At 33.3% G+C, this 19,793-nt stretch overlaps 1 protein-coding gene across 5 annotated transcripts in view; it reads right to left on the reverse strand.

The window, feature by feature from the left end:
• Positions 1-19,793, reverse strand: part of ADGRL3 (adhesion G protein-coupled receptor L3) — a 938,528-nt gene that overhangs the window by 724,416 nt on the left and 194,319 nt on the right. For all 5 annotated transcript variants that reach the window (XM_065913896.1, XM_065913892.1, XM_065913894.1 and 2 more), the window contains exon 2: positions 3,664-3,732. The gene's annotated coding sequence lies outside the window, so the exon portion shown is untranslated. The remainder of the gene's footprint in view (positions 1-3,663; positions 3,733-19,793) is intronic.

Genomic DNA, 19,793 nt, shown 5'->3' on the forward strand with positions numbered 1-19,793 from the left:
TTAAAAATAGTGTGTTGAATATACATAATTATATATCAATAAACATGAATTTAAAAAGCAATCTAGCAAATATCATAAACTGATTGATATTGGAAAAACAGGTTTTGTCCAAAGGCAAAACAAATCTCTCATACTACATAATTTGTTCTAACACTACTTTTTTTTTCTGGTTAAAGCAATGTTTCTCATGTAATTTTCTAAGAATAGCTAGTGATAAAGTAACATAATTTTATTTGTTGCCATGTAATTTGTCTTGTGTGATTTCAACCATCTTTACCACAGCAGGAAGAACTATGGTTTCTCCAATGATTTCATTCCTTCTCTGCGGAAAATCTCAAATACAACTTCTAAACATTTATCATAAATTTAGTGAAAATTTGTAAATGACTAGATTGAGCATGACTTCAAATATTGCTGAAAAACCCAGAAAGGGGTGCAGCTGTGTTCCATATATTATTAAAATTTTGGTATTAATGATGCTGTGTACTGTCACTAACCTATACCTCATGGCAAATACGCTCTTAGGGCAAGTTTAATCATATATAAGAGATTATGTTGTTTTTGACACCCTGAATAAATTTAAGGAGATTATCAATGTTTATAATATAATGAATCTGAAAACATCCTTTAATAAAAATAGAGAAAACGCCAGCTATACCATTTGTTGTTGACTTATGCACAGGATTATTCAAATAACCTTTATTTTGTAAGTTTAACTCAAAATTCCCTGATGGCTCAGATGGTAAAGAATCACCTGCAATGCAGGAGACCCCGGTTCGATTTCTGGGTCGGGAAGATCCACTGGAGAAGGAATAGGCGACCCACTCCAGTATTCTTGGGCTCCCATTATGGTTCAGCTGGTAAAGAATTCATTTACAATCCAGGAGACCTGGGTTTGATCCATGGGTTGGGAAGATCCCCTAGAGAAGGGAAAGGCTACCCACTCCAATATTCTTGCCTGGAGAATTTCATGGACTCTATAGCTCATGGAGTTGCAAAGAGTTAGACATGACTGAGCGACTTTCACTTTTACGTTTGTAAAGACTTTTGTCTAAATATTTATCTAGTTGAATCTAGTTGCAAATAGACAATGATTCTATTTAACACACTTATCAAAACACTTGTAACATCAGTATACTAAAATACTCTTAAAAATACAATTGCCATCAAAATTCAATGAGATACCACTTGATATCCATTAGAATGGCTGTAATCAAAATGACAATAAAAACTTTTGGCAAGAATATGATGAAATTAGAACACACATAATTTTGGTGGGAATGTAAAATCCTTCCAATTGCTTTGGAAAGCAATTTGGAAGTTCCTCAAAAGGTAAAACATAGTTACCATTCCACCCCACCTATCCATCCAAGAGAAAGTAATACACATGTCTATGCAAAAACTCGGACATATATGTTCACAGCATCATTATTGAGAATAGCCATAAAGTGTTAAAGAACCCAAGGTTCAGCAACTGATAAACAGATAAACAAAGTGTGATTTTATTACTATTATCCATGCATAAAATAATTGTCCTAATTCACACAAGAGTTGAAACTTGAAAACAGTATGTTAAGTGAAAAGAGCAGATACAAAAATATTGTATGATTCCATTTATATGGTAAATCCATAGCAGCAGAAGATAAGTTAATGACTGCCTGCAGATGTGATGAGGAAGGAATGGGGAGTAACTGCTTATGGGTACAATATTTCTTTGAGGAATGAGAAAATGTTTCTAGGTTAGATAGTGGTGACAGGTACACAGCTCTGCAAATACACTAAAAATCACAGAATTATACACTTTAAAAGGGTGAATGTATGGTATATGTATTTTATGTCAATTAAAAAACCAGGAAGCAAATACTGTCTACCATTTAATACTGTAAAAATTTCAAACATTTTCCAGAAATTTCATATTTGGGGGCCAGTAGCAATCGTGATATTAAATATTATAAGGTTTTTGTTGTTTCTTATGTTTCTTAATGAAAATAGGCGTCAGGAGAGATTTGAAATTTTTTTTCTCACAACCTTATGGATACTTAAGCACTCTAGAGACAGCTAAGATGGAAAATTAAGCTTTCGTCTGGTAAACAAGATATGTTACATGAGCTGCTCCAAATCTACTTTTCCAGACTCATCTCTTAACATTGTACCATCACATGTGTACTCCCTCAGTCCTTCAATGGCCATCCCTTTCTCCTTTATGCACCCCTTCACAAGGTATTGTGTTGATCTGGAATGGATGACCAGCCACATGGCCTCCCTTTCTCTCTATCAGCAACCTCTCTCAGTGAATTTCACAGCATGCATGAAGGTTTCAAGGGCCTCCAGCAAAAGTAAGCTCTCTCATGGCCGTTTCCTTAGCAGCTTGCTACTGATCCTCTTAAAATATATATAATCACTTCTATAGGGCTTCATGTCTTTCTCATTAGCCTTAACTTCTCTATAGCAAGCACATACAAGTTTAGATTGGCTTAATTTTTTAAAAAATGATTCAGACTGTTTTAAAATTTATTTCTTTCACTAAGTGCCAGAAAAACCACTTTACTCAAGTCAATAAAAGAACTTCTGTGAAATTTATATTGCAATGTATAGATAAGCTAGTAGATTCAATCACATCTATTCTGGAAAAGAGGGATAATGTTATTTGCTTGCTTTGTAAAGGAGTGAGCAGAAGAGAACAGTGACAAAGAAATTGCAACAAAATATCTAAAAGAAAGAAAATCAAGGGGAAAATTTAGTATCTACAAAGGTGTCTGCAATGCTTTCATAGTCTTAAGTCACTCAATAATCTTCTTAGAGTAAAAAGAAAAATACAGAATCTTTGAAAACAGGCTTGTAATGATTTATAATACATAACAATTATATCCTCAATTCAAAATTAAATTAATATGATTTTAATATAGAGAAAATAAAGTTAATATTTCTACTTTCAAGCTGCATGTTTATAATAGTGTACATTTTAGAAATTTCTAAATCACTTTAAGGAATTTAACTTTACTAACTTCAAGAAGAAAGGAAATTCCATTGAGTAATTATTTTGTTTTCAAATGATTTGCTGCAAAACAAACTACATGTACTGGCCTACTGTCATACTCCTTACAGTCTCTTATGTTGTACTGCATACATATATTTATGATAAATAAAAACTTTACTTTTGAAAAGAATGTGTTTTACATTAAATAGTCTGGTCTATAAGATGCATACATTTTATTTCCTAATATTCATTTTCACCATCATGGATAGGTAATTGAGAGCAAATAGAATGGATTAAGCAAAAGTGACTTTAATGAATTGTCATATATATGCACTAATTTTTTAAAAAAATCTGTATAGTTATCCAATATTCCTTAGGAGTGTAAGATAGCCATATGCTTTTCAAAAGTAGAACACTGCTGAAATTATTTTTATTAGCCCATTTAGTGTTCAAATATTTAGAGTACAATTCCTCGCAACAACAAGTACTTTGTAGTATATTATTTACATATTCACAAGCAATGTCAATTTATTTTCCAAAACTATGTAACATTGCATTTCAGTAGCCCATCAAACAATATGTTCAATTTTCAGTGAAACACATAAAAGCATACACTAACTCAAATATATTAAATATACTTTGAAATTACTAACAATCATGATTGGTAGCAATAATCTAATAATTACCTTAATTTGCGCTTCAGTTGCTAAAACTCCATATTTTTTTCCTCCGATTTACTGAACACTTAAACATTTCTGTAAAAAAAAATTAATTAGATGATGAGAAAAAATATACACTTTATAGTTATAGGTGTAGCACTATTTGAGTATATATGTATTTCTTATTGTTTGTCAAATGTATTTTTCCAACAAAGGTTAGGGTATAGCTGCTAGTCACAAAGTCATGTCTGACTCTTTGCAATCCCATGGGCTGTAGCCCTCCAGGCTTCTCTGTCCATAGCAGCAGAACCACATATAAAAACAAAATTCAATTCACATGTGATTTGTCTTCCTTCACCATCTAATTTACTCTAATGTTCAGTGGGAAAACTGAATGAATTTGATAGGTATGGAGCTTAAATATTTTCCTAATTAAATGAACACACAGGGTTTTAAAATAAATTCTGAGGTTTCCAAGAAATTTTGGAAACTTTTAGCTAAGATCCTGGGATATGTTCAATCACTTTTATTACTAGAACTATTGTGGGAAAATATTGGAGGAAGACCTTAATATATCTTGCTACTCTATTAGACATATACACGCAAACCCCAAAAATATACATGATCTGTGTATTTATGAACAAATAGATAGTGTTTAGGGGCTTCTCAGGTGGCGCTAGTGGTAAAGAACCCACTTGTCAATGCAGAAGACAGAAGAGATGTGGGTTTGATCCCTGGGTTGGGACGAAGGGAAAAGGGCAGGACAATCTACTCCAGTATTCTTGTCTGCAGAATCAGTCCCACAGAGAGAGGAGCCTACGGGCTACAGTCCATCGGGTTGCAAAGCGTAGGACATGGCTGAAATGACTTAGCACAGCACAGCACACACAGAATGTGATTATAGTAATTTAGAGAAATTCAGACTTTAAAAATATTATGAAGGAATAAACAATAACATTAAAGTTTACTTAAATGGCAAATTTTAGTCTTTATTTTCTGTAAATTACTATAGTATCTCCTACTTATCTTTTTATTAAAATAATATCAATGTCAGACATTTTATCCAAAAAGAAATAATATAAACACACACACACATATATATAAATAAATTTTTAAAAGGAATAATGTCCTCCAAGGTATTTCCTTTGGTATTTCAGCATTTCAGTGTCATGCAACAAGTTCAATTTCTGAACTTTACAGTGAGTCCATTTAATGCTTTATATAAGCATCACCTATTTCAATTATTATGATATTTGATATTCTTTATGCTGTTAGTATTGTGCTATTAGCAGAGGTTAAGTAATCATGTACATGCCAAAACAATGACAAAAGCTATTATCTATTCTAGTATCTTGTCCCTCAAATGGATAAAGAATTAGTTATAGGCAGAAAGCCATTAGCATAAAATTAAAGTTGAGTTTTCCTTTGCAGACATTATTGATTACCATCAGATATACATGAAAACAAGCTAGTAGAAAAATATTCACTAATAGAAGCATTATATTTTGTTTCAGGATTTAAAAACATGAAAGCAATGGGACTGGTTGTTTTCGTCAATGAACATCAACTCATGTTAGGCATGAGCAACAAGGAGTGGCCTAGCAGAAAAGGATTGCAAAGCTGATCTTTAAAACCCATCCCAGACACACCCAGGAGAGCTCACAGATAATGCTACAAAAAAAAAAAAAAAAAAAAAAAAAAACCCACAGAGACTTTTCCAACTATTGCATGTGGGCCCTAGGCACACAGTAGATACAAACTAACTACGGATGCTTCCTCAAGTAAGCTAGGAGCCCATTAAGGGTTCATAAATATTCTATACATAAAAACATCTGATTATAACAGACTGAATTTTGGGAAGACTTGCACAACAGAGCCTGCTGTTACATAACTCACAACTGTCAGTCACCATACATATGCCCATTTGCATTCCCTTTCCTGAGTGGTGATGGGTACAAGTCCCATTTTACACAGTGCACAACCAAGAGAATGAGGTTTGAAGTATGAAAAAGGAGGCCAAGAGAGATCTTTATGAGTCCTTCAGGGTTGGCCTGCTCCCATGTCTTGGTGGGGTCTGTTTAACAAAAGTTCTGCCTGTGTGAGCTGCAACTGAGCTGTAACTTCCCTGCTGGTTTAAACCCTTCAGTCCACCATTGCAAATCTTTGCTGTAATAAGACAAGAACCAAGGAAGTGAAACAAACAGACCTGACAGAGGGACTAGAGAAGCAAGCAGAGATACCAGACCAAATAACACTGTCCTCAGTATAAAGCAACAAGGCTGAATTTCCTTTCTAATTAGTAAACAGGTCTAAAGGGATTTTTAAAAGAAGAATTGTTAGAGTTATTTTTGATCAAAGTGATTACTTTGAAGAAAAGCACTCATGGAAGATATAACAGCTCAATGTGTTTATATTGACATGCTTTCATTAATGTTCAAAATTTATATAAATACAATTAACTGAGTATCACTGCAATATTTCATTGACCTTTCACATTTACTATATAAAGTGTCTACTCATGACTTCCATAAACTTTCTTTTGTTTTTCGCTTATTGACTTTTAGGGTTATATACTAATTCTGAAATTAATCTTTTGTTCGTTAAGTGGTACAAATACCTTTTATTTGTGGCCTGTTATTTCACTAATTTTAATAATATTTTCTGATGAACATCAAATTCCTATTTTAATGCTATCAAATTTACAAAATATTTACTTTAAAAATATACTTTTGGGGTTGGTTCCATTTGTTTTGGGGTCTTTCTTTTCTGTACAAAGAAGGTATACTTTTATAGTAAATATTTTGCAAATCTGATAGCATTAAAATAGAAACTCAATGTTGATGAGAAAACATTAATAAAAATGAAAATTTTCCCTCTCCAAAAATAAAAGTTATATAAAAACCAATTCATGAGTAATTATTGAAATTGTCAGCTGTAAGAGTTAGTTAGATGAAGTACTTTGGATATGAATACTAGATTGCTTAAATTAAAAAATAAAGTTAAATTAGACCCTGCTGTTGATAAAATGTAAACAAACACATAGATATCAAAATGGAAAATAACATAACAATAAAGTTTTGAGTTTCTAATTTAAAAAAACACAAGATAAAGACATGAAAGTTAAAGATAAATCTTCTGGTCCTGAGATAGCAAGTTTAAAAACCGACTAGCTTCTTTCTTTTCTCCCTTCTTTCCTTCTTTCCTTCCAAAAGCAATTAAGTATTGACCCTGTGTCAAGGCACTGATTTAGGTACTATGGATTCAGGAATGAATCAAACAGACAAAAATATCACTTACAGAGTTTACACTTTGTTCTCAATGGGAACTAAGAACAAAATAAGAAAAAGAGAGGAAGGGGAAGAGAATTAAGTTTGACTTTATATTCTTAAGACTTTTTTAAAACATTTTTAAACTTTAAACACTATTTTCTGAACAATTAATATTGTCAGTGAACTTAAAAAATATTTAAATACAGTAAAATTTTATATTCTGCTTAATCTTTAGAAAAATTTTATGAGGTTGGTATAAATGTTATCTTCTTTATTTTACAAATAAATATTCTGAGACGCTGAATGGTAAAATTAGAATTTGCTCACAAATATTCCAGATTCAGAGTCTAAACCCTCAAGATGCTCAAATAGCATTATACTGATTATTACTCTCCATATATGTTAAGAGCACATTTACAATGGAAGACAGAAAACAAGCTTCCTTAAATGAATTTCTCAGGAAATAGTCATCTCAGAATTTCCTAAGATTCATGACTTTTAGAAGATATATTCATATTCTGATATTTAAATGAGATTCCCCAGGAAATCTCAGTAAAAATCAGTCTGGAATTAAGATGAAATGACATTTTATTATAATGCCACCATATCCTTGTGTGACATTAATTCAAAAGTACTTGACAACTCCTACTCAACTGTCCAGGAAAGGTTCATGAAGCGATAAAGAAGTGATATGCATAAACATATTTTTAAAAGATCATTTTAGTGTCAGTTAATAGATGGTCTGCAGCCTAAGATGATGGATATTTTTAAAAGGTCAATGAGAACTTAGATTCATATAAAAATACAATAAATCAAAGAAATTATCATAAGGCAAATTTTTATCTATGAGAGTTAGAGCTCAATTCATTTTTAAATTAAACAAATAAACACTGGGTACCACAATTTATTATCTTACTGTAAAAGGGAGTATATAGTCTTCATATCTATCATTTCAAATTGTTTGGAAGTTAAGAAAATATAAGATTAAGCTTTATAAATAGATACAGTAACAACACTATTGACATTCTACCTCCATGAGATCATGTTATTCAAATCATTTTTCCAACTACCATCTTTCAGTCTCTCAATCTACTAGTCTATGAGTTTTCTTCAAATATTTTCTACTTAAGTCCTTATGGATGACCATTACTATGTACCACTATATTATTATCTCTGTGGAGTGCTTAGATTTGTTTTTCACCTCTATTTCCAGTATCATAATTATCCCAGCCACGTGAAGCAGGCAGAGATAAAAAAATAAAAAAAAATCCTATTTTACAGATTAGAAAAGGCAACTCATAAAGATTATCATGGTTATCAAGTAAAAGTGCCAAAAGAAGAATCCAAAGCATTGGACACTTAGTTTGACCGCCTGTTATTACATGTTGTCATCACTGGCCCCTCCACCTGCCATACTGCAATAGGACTTCATATTCTTGGAGTACCATCTATCCCTCTCTTAAATCTATCTGCCAGAATAATCTAAGACCTCATTTTCCTCACTAATCCAAAAAAAGTCCCTATTATTTTCCATAGAGTCTTTTTGACACTATCTACACCATTAAATAGAATTTTCCCATCAGCCAGCTTGGGTTGCTGGCTGGCTCCTCAGAGAGAAAAGAGCTAAGACAGAGTACCTTGTTAATGCAAACCCCATGAATTTAGCCTGAATACTTTGTGTACAAACACATCTGTAAACTCATGATGCATTTTAAATTGAGAGTGCAAAGTTTAGTTCTAAATGCACCATATTTTTCACACGCAATAGTTTAAGAATGTATGCCATTGTAGAAAGGAGAATTCCCAGGTGGCGCTAGTGGTAAAGAACCTGCCTGCCAATGCAGGAGACATAAGAGACATGGGCTCCATCCCTGGGTCAGGAAGATCCCCTCACATAGGAAATGGCAACCCACTCCAGTATTCTTGCCTGGAGAATTCCATGGACAGAGGAGCCCAGTGGGCTACTGTACATACAGTCACACAGAGTCAGACACAACTGAAGTGACTTAGCACATAGAAAGGAGAGTGTCTTAAGGCAGACTTCTAAATCAATTATAAAACTAGACAATAGTGTCAAAAATTATCTATTTCAGGAGTGTGGAAATTGACTAGTTATACAACAGATTAGGTGCTTAAGCCAGAAAAACTACTCTACTTTTGGTAAGAACAGTAGGGATGTTGTGGCATTTATACCTGGGAATTTCACCATCTTTTTCCTAGTTTAAAAGAACTGAAAACTATAGAAAGTCAGTTGTCAAACCAAAACAAAATTAAAATCAAAATAAAAAAGAAAGAAGTTTGGAAAATCCCTGGTATCTGGAAATTTTTAAAATTTTTCTAAATATCCAATGCATCAAAGAATAAATCACAAGAGAAATATTAAAATACTTTCAACTAAGGAAAACTAAAACACAGCATGACAAGATTTATGGATTATAGCTAAAGTACCACTTAAAAGCAAATATATAGTTTTAAACACCTATATTACAAAAGAAGTTTCCATATCAATAACTAAAGCTGACACCTTAAATAGAAGAAAAGAAGAGCAAACTAAATGCAAACTTAACAAAACTGAGAGATAGTTTATTAGGGGAAAAGTACACAGATTATGCAAAATAGAGAATAATCTTCAAAGATCAATATATCATCCAACATTTTTACTGATCAAATGCTGAATTTCTCACATTTTGTTTAGATGAATAAAAAGCAAACTATAACTAAAACAAGACAAAGGAAGAAATATTATGGTGACAAATACATTGGTTGCCTACATATGGAGAATAGGATTGTTAGATAAGATAAAGTAGAATAGTATAGGATAAACAGACACATGAAAGGGAAGGGAAAAACTCTTCATTAGTGTCCACTGTATACCCCGTCTCTGTGGTTAATATCAAGGATTAGAACAGTGTGTACAAAGTTCTTACAGAGAACAGTTTTTATTTATTAAAATCAAAACCAAAGAATAGGCCTTTTACTTTGTCTGTAATTCAATTACACACACAGATTGTTTCTGCCCCACAGAAATGGTAAATTCCTGAATAATCAAAAGTTCATGGCATATATAATACCAAAACTCTCATTTGGGTTAAGGCACTGCATTTGAGTGGTAATTCCTCCAGGGGTCTGCTTTCACTGCATTATTTTGGCCTTGATTATGATACTAAAAGGCAAGAGTTTTCACACCCACAGGTACCCCCTTCTTAGGGCTTGGCCCACTGAGTCATAGATGCTTTAGCTTGTTCCTATGTAAGGAACGCTGCAGCTATCACCCTATGGCATAAGGAAGAAAACATGACCTGCTGTGAATAATTCACCATCAAAAGGAGTTCAAGCACTCTACTGCTTACAGGAAAAATGAGAAAGTTCCTATGATGGGAGAAAAGTTGGTAAAATATACAACAGATGTGACTATTGAAGGTTAGAACCAACGCTTTAAAGGACTCAATTCATAATAGAAACTCTGTGTAGGGAAGATGGATTAATGGCTGAGGTCTGCAGGGTTTCCTGCTTTCCCTTTAACACTTCTGCATCACAAGTAGTCAGCAGCCCATTGCCCTAACCTTAAGAAGAGTTGGTGGAGTTCTAGGAACATTATTTCCTAAGCAATGAATGTTTTTGCATTCTCTTCTTGGGACATAGCTTTCAAGTTATCAACATAAAAAACAATCATCCAATGTAATCTCTTTCTAACCCTCAAAAATGGTTATGTTTTAACCATAATAACACATATTTGCTTCCTAATCATGATTTGCAAGTTCTATAATAATAGGCGTTATCTAGCTTCTGTCATTTATAGTAAAAAGTGCCTACTTTATATACTTTTAAATAATCATTTTCTGGTAGAATACATTAAAATCCACTTCATTACTTATATCATGAAGTATCAGCTGTTAAAAAAATATACATATTTATATGGTCTCTAACAGAGCAGTACAAAATAATTTGACCAGTTTGCATTATAAGTAATGAAATATACAATAATTGATTACCCAAGAATTTTTATTAAAAAGAGGATTATTTAGATCCATGTCCATTTGTTTCAACTTCAGTAGCAATATATAATATCAAATTTTGAATAACAAATGTTTTAAACACAAGAGTTAGAAAAAATGTGGTCTCAGAATTTTTTTAAAATATGAAACTATGATTCCTAAATTATACAGAATTAATTTTCAAAATATATACCTCAATCAAGTGATACTGATTGCTACTGCTTCTTTGAATATACATTTTAAAGCTCATAATGTGTCCTTTTAAAGGTGGATTACAAAAAGAAAAAAGTACAGTCACCTTATTCTTTATATGTATTTTTGAATGGTTGCATATGAATTCATTCATTTTGAATATATTGCAGATGTTTGCTATTTAAATGATCTCCAAATAACATTTTAATACAATGCATAATAATCAACTTTCAATGTATATTATTTAAATACCCTTCAATCAATACATCTCATTACCTTTGATACCAGTCAAGCAGACACTAGAGCCTAACATGAAGCGTGAGTGTTAGAATGGTATTAACTTGAGTAAATTAGGTAGTACACTCATGGATTCATAGGAGAATTATCTCAGAAATATGGGTGTAGAAAATTTTGTCATGTTTTATCTTATGTTGAAAATTTTAACAAAAACCTTTAAAGCACACTGAAGCAGATATGCTGAAATATAAAAAGATATTTTCCTTTAAGCATTATCCTATTCTTAGTTATCAGGTTTTCAGTTGACAAAAATGTACTTTCCCTTCATGGTTAATTTAGACAAACAAAACAGCTTAACTTCAAATGATTATAAATAAGGAAAAGAGTCTAAGAACAAGTTATTGTGCCAACTCTTTCTATGAAATAGTGTCAACAAACACGATTGAATTTTTTTAAAAAGTGTTACAGAACTTTCACATACTTATGCAGTTTCTGACTGTTAGTTCCAGAAAAATGATTTTTATCTCCAATGTCTGTGAGGCCAAATTGTCAGCTGATATCAATCCCAAGGAAAATCCAATATGCCAGAATCCACACAGAGTTTTACTAACGATGAAGACCTGGCATCTAATGAAGTGTTCTCAAAGGTTTAAAAGAGTTCGGACTGCCAAGTCAGACACTGAATCTCAGATGAGCTTTTTCCAAAAATTCTCATTCCACTGGTCATTAAAAAAAATCAATAAATGTATTCTAACTAAAGTTTAAAAAGCTTCTGAGAAGTGACCTCTGCCAAAGTCTTTTGGGGACATTCCAACTGTGCAAAGGGCAGAGTATGGGATCAAAAAGCAGAAAGAAAGAAATAAAGAAATGCTTCTCACAAGAGAAAAAAAAAAAAAATCTGGCTTCAGGACCAAAAGAGATTAGCTTACGTATCAAATATCAGATTTCCATTGCACCACACTGCTCTGCTTTCTCCTTTATATTTTTTTTTCTGTCCCATTCTTACACTGCCTATAGCTTTATTCTTCACTTTGTGCGAGATTTCAAGCAGAAAATTTTGAGCACTAAGATCTTTAAAGCGATGTACATTATATGCCACTGAAATAAGTTCCTTATCTGAGACTCCACCATCTGGAAATCAGATCAATCTTAACATACAGTCCTTAATCAAGAAATATGTTGAAAAAGAAAATACAGTGCACTAAAACTCAATGAGCTTGACCCACAGAGAGGCCTTCAGTCAACTCTTATTGTTTGTTTTCATGGAGTCCGTCAGGTAGAAATCAGGTGAGGCGGCACTGTGGCATTCACAGACTAACCACCACCACAAGCACCCAAAGCCCCAGGGCAAACTGAAATCTACATACAGAGAAGTTTGGAAATGGTTTTATTCAAAGTATCAAACATTTGGAGCTTTGCCATTTTTATCAGATGGGGGTTGCTTCCAATTTTCGGAAGCTTTTCTCTGCAAAGAACACAATACCCAAATCAGATTCTACACAACTGCATTTTTATTCATGTTCACTTCAGTAAGGTCAAACTATGCTAGTATTAAACACAATTAAAAGCTAACACCCTTGATAAAGTTTAAAGGATATGTATATACATAAGTGTGTTTTGTCCATGCCTTTTCAAGACATGATTTTGAGGATATCTATTTTATTTATATATATATTATGTATATCAAAAGAAGAGCACATATACTCACATTTTAAGCTATTTAAATATCACATACCCATGAAGGGGGAAATTGATATCACTCCTTCTAAATACTCTCCAGGCAAAAATTTTTTTTAATTAGTTGGGATTTTGGGAGGAGACAGGCAGAAAGCATATTTATTCACAGATCTTTTAAAAGTAATACAAGTTGCTTGCAAGCAATCAACACAAATCTTTAAGAAGTAAGGTTGATCAAACCAAACAGTACTTTTCAGATTAACAAATCAAAGACTATAACACAAAGAAAATCACTGAATTAAAATACTGAGCTTTTAAATTTTACTTGGAATTGATTTTAGTCTCCATTGTTACTGAATACAATCAATTTACTATAAATTATGCTTTCAGGAGGCGAAACATACAGGAAATATTAATACTAACTGTTCAAACAAAAATTTTGTATTTTCCTCTAATTTTCCTCTTAACAAACTTAAGTTCCCAAATTCATATGTGATAAAATATGCAAATATAAACTTACCTTTAACTATTAAATGAAAATAAAGTTTTTAATGTTTCTCATTCCTTCAAACAGCATTTAGAACTAACTGACCATGCCTTATAGAAAACACAGCCATATATCTATTCCCTCTTATATGACGATAATATACCTATTATAATTGCAAACATAGCATGCTATGGTTATTATAGTTAAAAATTAAGACCAAAGATGAATAAGGTATTTCTGGAAGAGTAAGTAAGAAAGGGTTTGAAAAATGGCTGGAATCATTTTTCACCCACAAAATTAAATTTTATATTTCACTTTGTAATTTTACATTAAAGTGTATGGAAATTTTAAATATATTATAAAGCAAACCTATTTATATATTTAGATTTTAACTAAGAAAACTGTTCATAGTCATTTTCATTCAATAATCAATCCAATATACAAAACCACAGAAAATCTGACGCTGAGTTAGCTAACAGCTACAAAATCTAATTAAACATTATTCCTGCTCCCAGGACACTCAGAGCTATTGTGCAAACTCTTAACAATGTACAACACCCTGATTTGGAGCTATTTAATTACCAGCATTTGGAATCTTCCCTGGTTGCTCAGATGGTAAAGCGTCTGCCTACAAAGCGGGAGATCCAGGTTCGATCCCTGGGTCGGGAAGATCCCCTGGAGAAGGAAATTGCAACCCACTCCAGTACTCTTGCCTGGAAAATCCCATGGAGGGAGGAGCCTGGTAGGCAACAAACAGTCCACGGGGTCACAAAGAGTCAGACAGGACTGAGGGACTGAGCAACTTCACTTTTTTTCCTTCATTAAGAATAACAATAAGAATAGTAACAACAGAAAAGAAAAAAAAAAAAATAGCTGAAGAGGTCAACTACCTTAAAGTGCAATTTACATTACAATCTGGACAAACACAGTGGAGTAGAGAGGAAACTATACTGAAAACATTACCTAAACAAGAAATAAAAATAAAATCTTTCTCAACTTCACTGCAAATACAACTTGATGCAATTAAACCAATTTAGGATACACAACTACTTAAAGGCCTGAGTGATGAAGGCAAAATGGATTCAATCCAAATCTGCTTTATTTGTTTAGATGCTATTTATCATGGCCATATTTTATTATACAGTAGTAATTAAAAAAAAAAAAACTACAATGTGACATGCAGTCATTTTCCACTGGGAAAAATAGATGCAGATGCACTATTAAAACTCAGCACAGACAGCATGAAGAGAGGCCACATTCCACTTGTGCCTTTACTGTGTGTCAATAGACACTGATGCTTATGTGTCTAATGGTAAAGCTGGTCAAAAGTACTGACACTTAAATGTTCCACAAAATTATGGCTTTACAGAAATCTCGAAACTTTTCAGCATTTCTAGTGACTCTATACAATTTGGAAGGAGACGAGTTGTTTTAAAATAAAGTTATTAAGTACCATTATCTCTTTTTAAAAAATAAAATAAAATGAATTTTCTCCCCCTAAAATTACTACCCTACTTTTAGGAAAAATTATCTGGCATTTCACCATATTGTAAATTGTAAACTTTCATTCAAATCAGTTATTCAATAAGTAGCCTAATTTGTTGAGAAATTGAATGAACTTCATAACACAATTAGGATAATATCTTTCCTAAACCTCCCTTCATCATGGTTCTCATGAATTTATATTCAGCATGTGTTGAAACTTTTGCAGCCATTATGCAGAATTCTTACAAAACAGAAATAAGAATTTTTTGATGTTTTCTTTTGGGAGCAAGAGAGAAAGAGAAGGAAAAATAGTTTTGGGGTTAACATTTGCAACTTCTAAGGATACTAACTGTTCTACACTTTACACTTTAGGCACCTCCCAGGAGGCACAATGGCAAAGAATCCACCTGTCAATGCAAGAGACCCAATCCCTGGGTCAGGAAGATACTATGAGAAGAACATGGCAACCCACTCCCGTATTCTTGCATGGAAAATCCCAAGGACACAGGAGTGTGGTGGACTACAGCCCATGGGGTTGCAGAGTCGGACACAGCTAAGCACAAACATATACACATACACTTTAGACAAAAGATATTGTGGGGCAAAAGTTGAGGAGTTCTAGGAATTGCTCTTAGTTCTGAAGCAGAAGCAATTTTAGACTTGCTACCATGAAATACTCCCTCAAAACTTTGGCTGATCCAACAACTGAGAGTTTCTGACATGCAAGAGGATGGCAGCAAACTATCCCTGTGCCACCTGAAAAGGTACGGCAAGGTGGCAGCGAGGACGCAGAAGTGTCTGCGGGACGTGGAGGGTGCAGTTCTTCTTTTGATGTAGTTTAGTTCAAATGATCTTGAGCGCCAAGTAGCCTATCTTTGCTGAGAGGCTCCTCTATAAGTGTTTAATTCCCAGAGTACTGGTCTTTTCAGCAGTCTCTGTAGAGCTAAAATATAGATTTTTTACATTTTAGAAAAGTCAGTCAAACTTCCAGGGGTAGATTGAAGTTTTGTAGCTTTTGGCATTGTCATCTCCAAAGTCAAGTTGTCAAGTAAACTCAAGACTAAAAAGTGTCTTTTTCCCCCTCTCCAGTTTAGAACAACCAACTTCAGTTAGGACACCTAGGCAGTGGCATCTGCATGAAAACCATATCTTAACCAGTGTTTAATGGCTTGGGTATGATGATATCAGCTTATATTTTATCTTTCATTTCCTCGACCAGGCAAGTATTTGTCTTTTTTGGTTTTTGTTTTCTTGTCATTTAGAGAATATTCTGCTGCTTAATGTTCCCTCTAGAAATACAACCTTAGGCTAAAGTAAGGCTTATCATATTTGCTAGAGTGGTTTTAAGAAAGACGACATTCAGTCGCTCAGTTATGTCCAACTCTTTGGGACTCCATAGACAGCAGCACACCAGGCTTCCCTGTCCTTCACCAACCCCCAGAGCTTGCTCAGACTCATATCCATAGAGTCAGTGATGCCATTCAACCATTTCATCATTTTAAGAACATGGGTGCACAGTTACTGTGTATTACATCTACTACAACATTATCCAAAATATAGCTGTTCAAAACTTGATAACATCAAGGTGCAATTATTCATGAAAAGACTACTGCAAGTCACATTACAGTAACCATTAGTATTATTACTGCATTTTGGTTATCTAGCAAATGTCCCCATTTCAAACTCCAACCTGTTTGTATTATACATATCATGAGAAACATTTAGACTGTACTTTCCTAATTCTCCATTTATGCTAATGGTTTCATTTCCTTGTTCACTCATTCATCCTACAAAATGTATTCAAAATCTACTGGGTGGTAGTCACTACATTATTATGTGTGATACAAAATAAAAAATGAGAACCTGGCTTACTAAGAAGCTCCACACCCAATGGAGGAAACGTGTGTAAATAAATATTCAAAAACATACAGTAAATGTCTTGTTTTTTAGAAAAAGAACTGAAAGCAGCAAAAATGCACAATAGGGTTTTATATAAGATAAGTACAATATCATCTTGCTCTGTATACTCTTTTTCATATTTCAAGCACCACATGATAAACCTATAGAACATAGGATATATCACTACTGAGTGATTTATTACTCCCCCAATTATTTATCATAAATTATACATACAATATATGAAATATATATGTAATAACAGTTAAAAAAAAAAAAAGAAACATAAAGTATATTCTCTGGAACCAGGCTACTCATTACAAATTCTGACTCTGACAATAATTGCATTAATTTAAGTTGTTTGTATTCCTATTTGTTCACCAGTAAAACTGGGGAAATGAGCTATCTTAAAGTATCTTAAAGTGTTATTGAGAAGATTTTAAATAAACGATATGAAAAACCTGGAACCCTTTTCAGCACATAATAGGCACAAATTATTTTTTGCTATGAAGGCCATAAATGTTACACTGCATGTTTTATGTATGTAAGTTTTTGTTTCATTTTTTTTAAATTTTAACTTACAAAGTAAAGAAGAGTACCACCGTTCAACAGATGAAGAATCTGCAGCATAGAGAATGTAAAACTTACAAAACGTGAGATAAATACTAAATGGTTGAGTCAAAAGATAAAATAGCTCTGCAGTACTCAAAAAGGACAGAAGTAAACGACATGCTTATATCATGCTGGGCATCATAAGCTATGAGCTTACAATTCTAGCGATTTCAAGAAATAAGTGAGTACCACTACAAGAAAAAAACTTGCCAGAGTAATCAAAGGGAAGCATTCTTTTTCAAACATTAAAAAAAAACCTAAATATTCAAATACCACGAGCTGTAGATTTTTTTTTTAATTGCAACCCTTGTCTTAGGGATCTAGACAAAATATAGATATCATTGCATTATTTATTAGTAAACAAACCAGAACATTAAGTAATCACTTCTGATATTTTATATTATGTCTATTATAAAATATTTAAATTGATATTAATATCCTCAGTCTTCTGGAGAAAGTCTGTATCATATAAAAGTTAGATATAAAAATGCATAGTATTGGCAAAACTGTTTAATAGAGAAACTGTAATTCTAACATGCATCCAATATAAAGTTCTAAAAGAAATATTTTACAGAGAAGGTAATGGCGACCCACTTCGGGGACAGAGGAGCCTAGTAGGCTACAGTCCATGGGGTCACTGAGAGTTGGACACGACTGAGCGACTTCACTTTCACTTCTCACTTTCATGCATTGGAGAAGGAAATGGCAACCCCCTCCAGTGTTCTTGCCTGGAGAATCCCAGGGACGGGGAGCCTGGTGGGCTGCCTTCTATGGGGTCGCAAAGAATCGGACACGACTGAAGCGACTTAGCAACATGCAGCAGCAAAAAAAAAATATTTTAAATTCTTCATGCTAGGCAGTTGTACTAACAATACAGAATTATAAATCAGAGAAAAGATAGTTAAGGTCTAGTCCTCAGACACTGGTGTCAATGTCATGCTCTGAATTAAAATACAGGAACATGAGCTTGTCATTGGTAAATGTCTCAACAAACTTTAAAAACAGACACTAACAATAGACCCTGGGATATATTACAACAGAACTACTAGAACGTAACCTTTTATGCTTACATACATATAATAAAAATAGCACTTTCAAATATATGCTTGTAGCATAAAAGAAAATACATCCTCAAAATACTTTCTACATTAACATATGATTTCAAAACTCCTTTAATTGCTTCTGCATATTTGTCTTCAATTTTATGACCAAATATGTATGTTTCACCATATATGTTTATTTTTTTTTAATGCTAAGTAAGCTCTGTAGTATTTTTAATAACATTTTTGCTAAATTTAATTACAGAAGTCTATCATAGTTTTGTGGAGTAGGAAATGGCAACCCACTCTAGTAGTATTCTTACCTGGAGAATCCCATTGACAGAAGAGCCTGGCGGGCTACAGTCCATGGGGTCGCAAAGAGTCGAACACAACTGAGAGACAGCATGATCATAGTTTTTTATTAATATATCGCCCATTCTCTACTAATTCACACTGTTTATTGCTTCCACAGTATGTGTTCTAAAATACAGGTAAATTCGTAAATAAAATGCCTAACTTTATTACATGCTGGACCCTGCTCTAAGCCTTTTTGCAGGGACTAATCTAATCCTCTCAACATCATGTGAAGTATTAAATCACTCAGTCATGTCTGACTCTTTGTGACCTATGGACTCTAGTCCACCAGGTTTCTCTGTCCATGGCATTCTCCAGGCAAGAATACTGGGGTGGGTAGACACTGCCTTCTCCAGGGTGTCTTCCTGACCCAGGGATCAAACTCGGGTCTCCTGCATTGCAGACAGATTCTTTACCATCTGAGCCACAACAGAAACCCCTCAAGAATAGGAGGGCAACTATCATTTCTGGCCTGGTTTTAAGATGTAGCAATGGAGATCTAGAAATCTGTTAGTAATTGTCAGGACCTGCACTAGAAATCAAGCCTATTTAACCCCAATGCCCACACTTTTAACCATTTCATTTTGCTTTCTCCTTTCTTTGACTATTTCAATTACATCAAGACTCAAATCAAAAGTAGATATTTCAAAAGATTTTTTTTTAATATCAAGCAATCAGTCAAAACAGAGCTTGATTCTCTCCCTTATCCATTGAAGTTGTTCTCTGATCCCTTGTGCTTATTAATACTCATTATATTCTAGGCACTATTTCTATACATGAGTCACCTGACAAATGATATAAGTAATATAATTATTTCCACTTTATAAATATAACAAAGGAAGACCTAAGGCATTTATTTATTTATTTATTTATTTATTTTTAGTTCTACCACTTTATTGCTACCAACCCATCT

The sequence above is a fragment of the Muntiacus reevesi genome, chromosome 22 (genome assembly GCF_963930625.1).
Source record: "Muntiacus reevesi chromosome 22, mMunRee1.1, whole genome shotgun sequence".
NCBI lineage: Eukaryota > Metazoa > Chordata > Mammalia > Artiodactyla > Cervidae > Muntiacus > Muntiacus reevesi.